This window comes from Pelodiscus sinensis, chromosome 23, assembly GCF_049634645.1.
Source record: "Pelodiscus sinensis isolate JC-2024 chromosome 23, ASM4963464v1, whole genome shotgun sequence".
NCBI classification, from domain to species: Eukaryota; Metazoa; Chordata; order Testudines; family Trionychidae; genus Pelodiscus; species Pelodiscus sinensis.
Window position 1 is genome coordinate 24,634,584 of NC_134733.1, and position 9,186 is coordinate 24,643,769.

The following is a 9,186-nucleotide window of genomic DNA, read 5'->3' on the forward strand; positions in this document are numbered from 1 at the left end:
AGGCATAGACGGGGACCAGGCGTAAGCCAGAACAACTGATTCCTGGATTGTGCCTGGTTCCCCCTGCTTTGCTTGTGCTTTTTAAATGTATTAAGAGTCTGTTATTTGTTTAATCTTGTGATGCATTGGTGCAGTTTTGATATTGTGACCTGACAGAATTTAGAGGTATCAGTATTATATGAACATCCCAAAGTCATAGTACTTTTTTGTTGTTTTTTAAAAATCTTTTAAAAAATGCTGATAGGTAAAGCAGTTTGCCTTAACACTGGATACTAGCAATGGCTTTTAGTGAGAATCTTCTTCTGTATTATAAATAATCATATGAAATCTCTACTAAGAATGGTCCACTGAACCGCAGATTATTTTTTAAGTGTCTCATTATTTTATTCCCCAACATTTAATGCTGAAGTTTTAATTGCACACAGCCGAAGCTGCTAAATGAATCTAAAATCTATTTAGGTCCTCTCTGAGGGTTGTTGATACCTATAAAGTTTATAATTAAAATTAAAATTAAGGTTAAAGTTAGCTGTTGATTGGAGTTTTGAGCTCTTGAAAATTAGATCCTCCAAGCTCAGTGCTTTTGTCCATTGGTCCTGGGAAGAAAAGTAAGTCTAAACTGTTGCTGAAATCTGTTACTGAAAATGCAGACTGCTGTGAGAATCTCCAAAGATGCTAAAAACGTTACAGCATTTTCAACTCGAAAAAGTGAACCTGCAAAGATAATGCTTACAGATCTGCTCCATATCTGTATTCCATTATACCTGTTTACTTCAGAGAAGAAATAGTTTTACTGCTCTTTATTCTTGAAGGCATTGCAGAACCAATATAGACCAGAGTGATTGAGGTGGAGTCAATTCTTTGTACATTACCTATAGAATTGTTAATTTAAATCCAACTATTTGTGTATGTTCAACATATTACCTTAAATATGTTTTGCATCATCTTCAAAAACCTGTTGCATATTTAAGATGCTCTCCTTTTTAACATATATTTCAAACACATTTTCTATGTAGCTGGGAATCAGTGTTCCCTCTAATCTTTTCCAGCCATGTGCAGAATATTTTTTGCTGTGTGCACAGAGGCATGTGTAAATGTGCACCACCAGGAGAAACAAAAACTTAGCTATGGGTGCCCTGCTAATCAGCAGGGTGGCATTGAAATCTCTCCTGAGTTCCATATAAGTACACAGCTTACAGGGATCACTGCTGGGAATGCTTTTACTAAATTCAAAGCAAGGCTGAACACTGGAAGAAGAATTGATATTCTTTAAGGTAAACATGAAGATTTCTCATCCAGAAAATGCTGCTGCCGCCACAGAAGCTACTATAGTTTCTTACAGAGATGATGATGAGTGGTGTACAATAGCAGCTGAAGATGAGAGGCTACCGCACCATGAAAAGCAATCCTTTGAACATGAATTCTTTGACATGATAGCAGCAAATGTGTTGTTTTCTGTTGCCTCATTGGCATTCCTGCATGTTGTTTCTTGCCTCCTCTGGATTCTCCTGAATATATTTCACATTTTAGAGTTAAATCTTCTTTTACTTCCCTGCCTCTTATCCCCACACACTCATTTTCCATAATCTTTAATCCCCAGTTCTGGAATGGCTTTTGTGGATTTCAGTAATGTCCCCCCCACACTTTCAACTCAACAGGCAAACTAGTAGTGCCTCTTGATTAGTATCTCTTCCTTTCCTTTGCCATGACTATTTGCTGAAGGTATCTTCCATGAGGGAGGGGCACTTGACTGTTCATTTAGGATTCTCCTGTATTAAGAGATTGTCTGATCTGACTGCTAAAATAGGCTGGGGTTGAGTGAGAGCCAGGATTTTAATTGTCTGTGTGAGTTCACTATCTCATGTCTCACTTTAGCTCAATTATTCTGTTTTAAGTTTCATGTTTCTTTTTGAGCTATTGTAGTTCTATGAAAATACCATTAAAACATAGCTTTTAAAAAAGCTTACTCACAGGTCAGGTTTCCTTTCAGTTATGTGGGGATGTATACATATGACAAACTGAAAATTTGACCAGAAATTAAAATGATGCTGATGGTAATACATTTTTGAACTTGAAGAAAGAAGGCTTGATGATATCTCTCTGACAAAATGAAAAAGCTTAACCAACACCACAGAGAATCAACTTTTAATTCTGTTTTCTGACTTGAATTCAACTTGTCATATATATTATCAGAGATCCTCATGTGACAGTTTATTTTGATTAATGTTAGCAGATATCAATCTTATGCATCATATTTTTGATTGATTGTATCGGATAAAAATCAATCTTGTGCATCCTTGGAATTTCTATAGTTGAGAGTATAAAATGTGCAGAACTTTTTGTTGGGCTGTCCTTCCATTTGGGGATTAAGAGGGGAGAACAATGGCTTAAATGTTGCAGTTGCATTTCAAGGGACCTGGGTATAAATCTGGTTTTAATCACAAATGAACGGCCACAAAGTAGTCTCGTGTAGTTTTTACTAGACAACTTTAAACTTAAATTGGCAAAAGTTATAGTGATGAGGGTTATAAAAGTGTCTGAAGAGGCAATATTTTCTATTAATCAGAGAAACTGGAAGAATGAGTGTAGCAGGTCAGTATTAAGATGCACTTACATTCAGGGAGTGCAGCAAATCAGTCACCTGCCCATACTGACTTTATCAGGGTTCTCTCTGTTTTTGAAGTTCCTATCATAGCTTCTAAAGTCACAGACAATTTCCCATGTTAGAAGAATATAGGATGGCATGTTGTCTACTAGTGAACAGTTTCAAATGTTTCCGTCCTCTTATGAAAATAGAATCCCAAATCTCCTTATGTCTTGTACTATAAGGCTTCGCAAGTGAGTTTTGTCTGATGTCCTGGGGTTGAATTTCAGAAGAGATAGTCCTACAGTGAAGCCCATGCTTCAGGTGTACATATCTAGGAACTATTTGTTAAATGTGTAATCTATATCAGTTGCTTTGATGGACTGCAAGGAAAAGCCTTCCTTAAGATAGCAAGAACCCACACTATAATGGACTTTAAGATGAAAACCAACATTTTAAATGCACCTGAAAACCCACAGAAACCAGTCTGCCATCTGGTCCCAGTTACGGGTTGTCCTCGCTGTAAGTCCAAGATACGTTTCAAAAAACTTAGACTGAGATCGAAACACCTTAAAGCGGGGAATTTTTTTCCTTGCGGCTGACTTCCATTTGAGAGAAAAAATTTTTTGGCATGACTTAGGAGTGGGAAATGGGAGGGCTTACAATGCATCAGTTCCTGCAAGCAATGACTTTAGTGTGGAGGGCGATGTTTAGCAGGGTACCCTGTACTGTGAAGTTTATCAGTTTGTTCCAAAACCTCCTCTAATGACACCTCAATCTGGGACAATTCTTCAGATTTGTCACCAAAAAAGAATGGCTCAGGTTTGGGAATCTCCCTAACCTCCTCAGCTGTGAAGACCAAAGCAAAGAATTCATTTAGTTTCTCCTCAATGACCATATCTTTGAGTGCTCCTTTGGCATCTCAATCATTCAGAGGCCCTGCTGGTTGTTTAGTCAGCTTGCTGCTTCTGATGTACTTTAAAAAAACAACATTTTGCTATTACTTTTTGAGCTGTTCTTCAAAATCCTTTTCTTATATTTTTCTTATATTGGCTTTTCTTATATTTTTATACTTACTTCGACAGTTTATGCTCCTTTCTGTTTCCCTCACTAGGACTTAACTTCTACTTTTTAAACAATGCTTTTTTTTCGCTCACTGCTCTTTTACTTGGTTGTTAAGCCATAGTGTCACTTTCTTGGTTCTTTTACTGTGTTTTTTAATTTGGGGTTTACATTTAAGTTGGGCCTCTATTATGGTGTCTTTGAAAAGCTTCCATGCAGCTTGCCGGGATTTTACTTTTGTCACTGTCCCTTTTATTTAATTTCTCTTTAACCTCCTAATTTTTGTGTAGTTCCCCTTTCTGAAATTAAACGCTACAGTGTTGGGCTGCTGAGGTATCTTTCCCACCACAAGGATGTTAAATTTTATTGCATTATGGTCACTATTTCCAAGCTGTCCAGTTATATTTACCTTTTGGACCAGATCCTGCACTCTACTTAGAACTAAATCAAGAATTGTCTCTCTCCCTTTGGGTTGCATAACCAGCAGCTCCAAGAAGCAGTCAGTTAAGGTATCAAGAAATTTTATCTCTGCATCCTGTCCCGAGGTAACATGTACCCAGTCAATATGGGGATAGTTGAAATCCCCTACAATTGATTGTTTTATTTTGATAGCCTCTCTAATCTCCCTTAGCACTTCATAGTCACTATCACTATCCTGGTCAGGTGGTCGATAATATATCCCTACCGCTATATTCTTATTACAGCATGGAATTACTACCCATAGAGATGCTATTGAACATTTTGGTTCATTTAAAATTTTTACTTCATTTGACTCTACATGTTCTTTCATGTATAATGCCACTCCCCCGCGAGCATGACCTGTTCTTTGCTTCCGATATATTTTTTACCTTTGTATGACTGTCCCATTGACTGTCCTCATTCCACCACATTTCTGTGATGCCTATTATTATCAATTACTTCCTTTAAGATGAGGCACTCTGGTTCAACCAGGTTACTATTTAGACTTCTAGCGTTTGTGAATAAGCATTTTAAAAATTTGTCATGATTTATCTGTCTTCGATTTCCTGATGTGTTAGACTCTTTCGTTTGATGGTTTCTCATCTGATCTTACCCACATTTTATCATCTTTCCATCCTCTCCTCCTTACTAGAACATAGATAATATCTATTAATAGACGCTCCCCTAAGAGATGTCTTTGTCCGACCTATGTGCTCCTCTGCCTCCGTCGGCTTTCCTCCAGCCCTTAGTTTAAAAACTACTCTATGACCTTTTTAATGTTAAGTGCCAGCAGTCTGGTTCCATTTTGGTTTAGGTGGAGCCCATTCTTTCTGTATAGGCTCCCCCATCCCAAAAGTTTCCCCTCCTCACTACACCATCGACACTACACCATCGTCTCATCCATTCCTTAGGCTCTGCCTGCCTATCTGGCCCTGCATTTGGAACTGGAAGCATTTCAGAGAATTCTACCACAGAGGTCCTGAATTTCAGTCTCTTTCCCAGCAGCCTAAATTTGTCCTCCAGAACCTCTGTCAGATAGGATCCAAAGTGACCTCCAGAAATTGGAGGATTGGGTCAAAAGAAATCAGACGGGATTCAACAAGGACAAGTGCAGAGTCCTACACTTGGGATGGAAGAATCCCAAGCATTGCTACAGGTTGGGGACTGACTGGCTTAAACAGACTTTCAGGAGAAAAGGACCTGGCGATTCAGTGGCTGAGAAGCTGGATGTGAGTTAACAGTTTGCCCTTGTAGCCAAGACGGCTGATGGATATTAGGGTGCATTAGTAGGAGCATTGCCAGCAGATCTAGGGAAGTGATTATTCCCCTTTATTTGGCACTGGTGAGGCCACATCTGGAGTATTGTCTTGTTTTGAGCCCCCTCTACTGAAAGGATGTGCATGAATTGGAGACAGTCCAACAGAGGGCAAAGGAAATGATTAGGGGGCTTGGGCAAATGATTTATAATGCAAGGGTGAAGGAATTGGGCTGATTGAGTCTTCAGAAGAGAGAGAGCGGGGGAGAAGGGAGATTTGATAGCAGCCTTCAGCTTCCTGAAGGGAAGTTCCAGAGAGGATGGAGGCAGGCTGTTCAGTGGTGCCTGATGGCAGAATGAGGAGCAATGGTCTCAAGTTGCAGTGGGGAAGGTCTAGGTTGGATACTAGGAAAAAATATTTGCCTAGGAGGGTGGGGAAGCGCCTAGGAGGGTGGGATGGGTTCCTTTAGGAGAGGGTGGACAAAGCTTGACAAAGCGTTGGCTGGGATGATTTAGTTGGGATTGGTCCTGCTTTTAGCAGGGGTTTGGACTTGATCTCTTAAAGTCTCTTGCAACCCTATGATTCTCTGCTATCTCAATCTCAAGAAGACATTTGTACTTCAAGCATCTCGATATGATAAATCTTTGAACACTTTCTCATCTTCCTGATTATTTTTCCTCAATTTCTCCTTCCCCTCAGGCTTCTTCCCCTCGTGATACAAATATTCTGTAATCTGTCCCGTCTCAAAAAACCAAACTCCAACCACTACCACAACCTATCTTTTGTCTTCCAACTGCTTGGGTCTGTGACATCTTCTGATAAATGTCTAGCTGGCACATTAAAAGCCACATGGCCAAAGGAGAGCCATAAATCCCTGTTCCCTTTGCTTTCTCAGTCACAATGGGCATCACTACCATTCCCCTGCTACTTAGTCCTAAATCTGGAGTTTATGGTTGACTTGGCTCTAGCTCTAGATCTTTTCTGGCCGTGTCTAATTCTGCTCTTCTTTCACACGTACCATCTCTAGGATCTAGCCTTTTCTCTTCGTTCCTCATGGTGAATCTCTCATATCGCTAGGGTTGGTATCATCATGTCTCAGTAGTGCAGTCTTATTTTTTTCTCCAGTCTTGACAGGTACTATCTTGACCTACTTAGATCCATTCAAAACACTGCTGAAAAACTAATTTTCCTGGTTCATCATTTTGACTGTCATCACTTCCACTGGTACTTCCCCTTCTGACTGTTAAGGACTAGTTGACTATCCGATAAGCAAATGCCTATCAGATACTCAGTTGACTAGTCGATTTCTCCCCCACCCTTTGCTGCCTCGATCAGAGGAAGCAAAAGGGGGGAGGAAGAAGGGTACTTCAAAGCGGCAGCGCCGCACAGCTGAACCCTGGATCCGCTGACATGCCACGCAGAGCATGACTCTGCGTGGCATTTCAAAGCAGCAGTGCAGCATGGACCCCGGGGTCAGTCCCCCCCCACTGGGGACTCTTGTGCATTTCAAAGCTGGCATGCTGCACGCAGCCCCGAGACAGTGGGACTTCCTGCTGACCCAGGCTGCATGTGGAGTTGTGCATTCCTCCTTTGAAATGTACAAGGGGCCCAGCGGGGGGGGGGGGGAGGGGCTCTTGTACATTTCAAAGGAGGAATGCGGAAGTGCCATGGACTACTCGACTAGTCAATTAACCACAGTTTAACATCCTTACTTCTGACCCCCATCAAATGCAAACTACTTGTCTTGCCCTGGTATGCTGTTGACACATTGATTGGTGCCTCCATCCTTTAAATGATGCTTACCTTTACCATGCAGTTGTGAAATTTCCAAATAATACCTTAATAATTTCTCCCATGCCATCCCTCACATATGATGGGAGAAGTTCCTTCTAAATATCTGCAGAGCCACCTCATTGTCCCCTTCACATCCTTCATTAAAAAATTCTCCATTGTGATGCTTACCAAAAAACTAGACAATAGTTTTGTGTGCTCTGATGACTGCTTTTCACGGTGACTGAGTTTTTTCATGGTTTCTCTAGTATCCACCTGTTGTCATTTTAGAGTGTAATTACTTCAGGCTTAGAATCACCTTTTCATTTCACTTGCATAGCACCTAACACAATGAAACTCTGATCCATGGTTAGGACAAATAAATTTGCAAAAGAGATGAAACACATGAACAAGTGTTATGTATAATACTGCATTAATTCAAAATATTTCGGAACTTGGTCAAATAAGGACAGGCTACGGGGAAAGTTATGGTCTTTAACACATGAATGGATTAGTGGTAAACTTGCCAACAGTAGGAGATTTAGGTTAGTTTTATTGAATCCATGATGTAATAAATTGGGATGACATGAGTAATGTATAGTTATTTCCCACTGATGGATACAACTTCTGCCTGCTAGGATTAAAAAAAAAAAAGCAGTGTGCCTTTATTTCCATGTATAGTCAGTTTGTGACCAATGCAGACTTCTGTGTGATCTCTGCTGTTGTAACCTCATTGTGGGTTTGTCTGTTTCACAAATTACTTTTTTACTACTGTAAATAGTCCAAATGTTTTAGTGGGCATCAGTATACAATTTTTAAACAAATAAAAGCCATCATTGTAAGGTAAGGATCAGTTCAAGATAGGGATGTGAAATTTAGTTTAATTGACTAATTGACTAGTTGATGGAATTTCCATCAATTAGTCGATAAGTGGGGGAGCTGCAGTGGGGCTAGCTCCCAGCCCCAGGGGTTAACCCTGCTGCCGCTCTGGCTTTAAATGTATTGGGAGCCAGCAGACTCTTACTACATTTAAAAGGCTGAAGCTCAGCTGGGGGATTCAGCATGAGCCAGGACAGCTGATTCCCACCCCACTCCTGCTGCACCACCAGCCTTTTAAATGTATTGAGAGCCTGCATGCTTTAAATACATTTTAAAAAGCAGAGGCACAGTGTCTGAGACTTGGCACGAGCCAGGAATCAGCTGATTCCCACCTTGCGCCCAGTTCCCAAGGGAGCGTAGGAGACAGAGGGCTAGCAGAGACAGTGGTGGTGGGAACTGGCTTTTAAGTTGGCTTCCTTCAGCACTGGGTCCTGTTCCCCCTCCTCTCCCTTGGTGCTGATAGAGGCAGCAAGATGGGGAGAGAATCAACTAGCTGAGGGACTAGTTGACTCTCCGTTAAGCTTATGCTTATCGGATAGCGACTAGTCACTTACATCTCTAGTTCAAGGGAGCTGCGAGGCTCATCTCCTCACATGAAGTCAATAGAAATTGAGAGCCTAAGTGGCAACTTCTAGACTTAAAAACATACTAGTTAAACTATGAGATCAAGGTTTCAGGTTGAAAATTTAACAGTTGCCTATTTCTGTATGGTTTCCCAGTGCATGCTGTTGTTAGTGAGAATTACCTGTGTACATAATCACACATGGATAAAGAATAACCTTCTGTTAACTATGGGAAGAATAAACTACAGGCAGTCCCCGACTTACGTGGATCCGACTTATGTCGGTCAGGCAGCGGTCAGCCACCTTGACCTCCGGGGCGAGAAAAGCTGCTCGCGGTGCCCCTGGTCTGCTGGGGACTGTCTCCAGCAGACCAGGGGCACCAGGAGCAAAGCGGGTCCCCCGCCAGAACAAAGCCTCAGAGGCCAGGCACCCCGCCGCTGCGGCTTTGCTCCCAGTGTTCCTGGTCTGCTGGGGGGGGGGGGCGCAGCTAGTGTGCCCCTCCTCCCCCAGCAGACAAGGCTTTTGTTGTGGACCCTGGGGTAGAGCAGCTGGGGCGCTGCCGGTTGGTCCCGCAGTGCCGCTCTGGGCACTACTGGACCAACCCGGCAGCACCCCA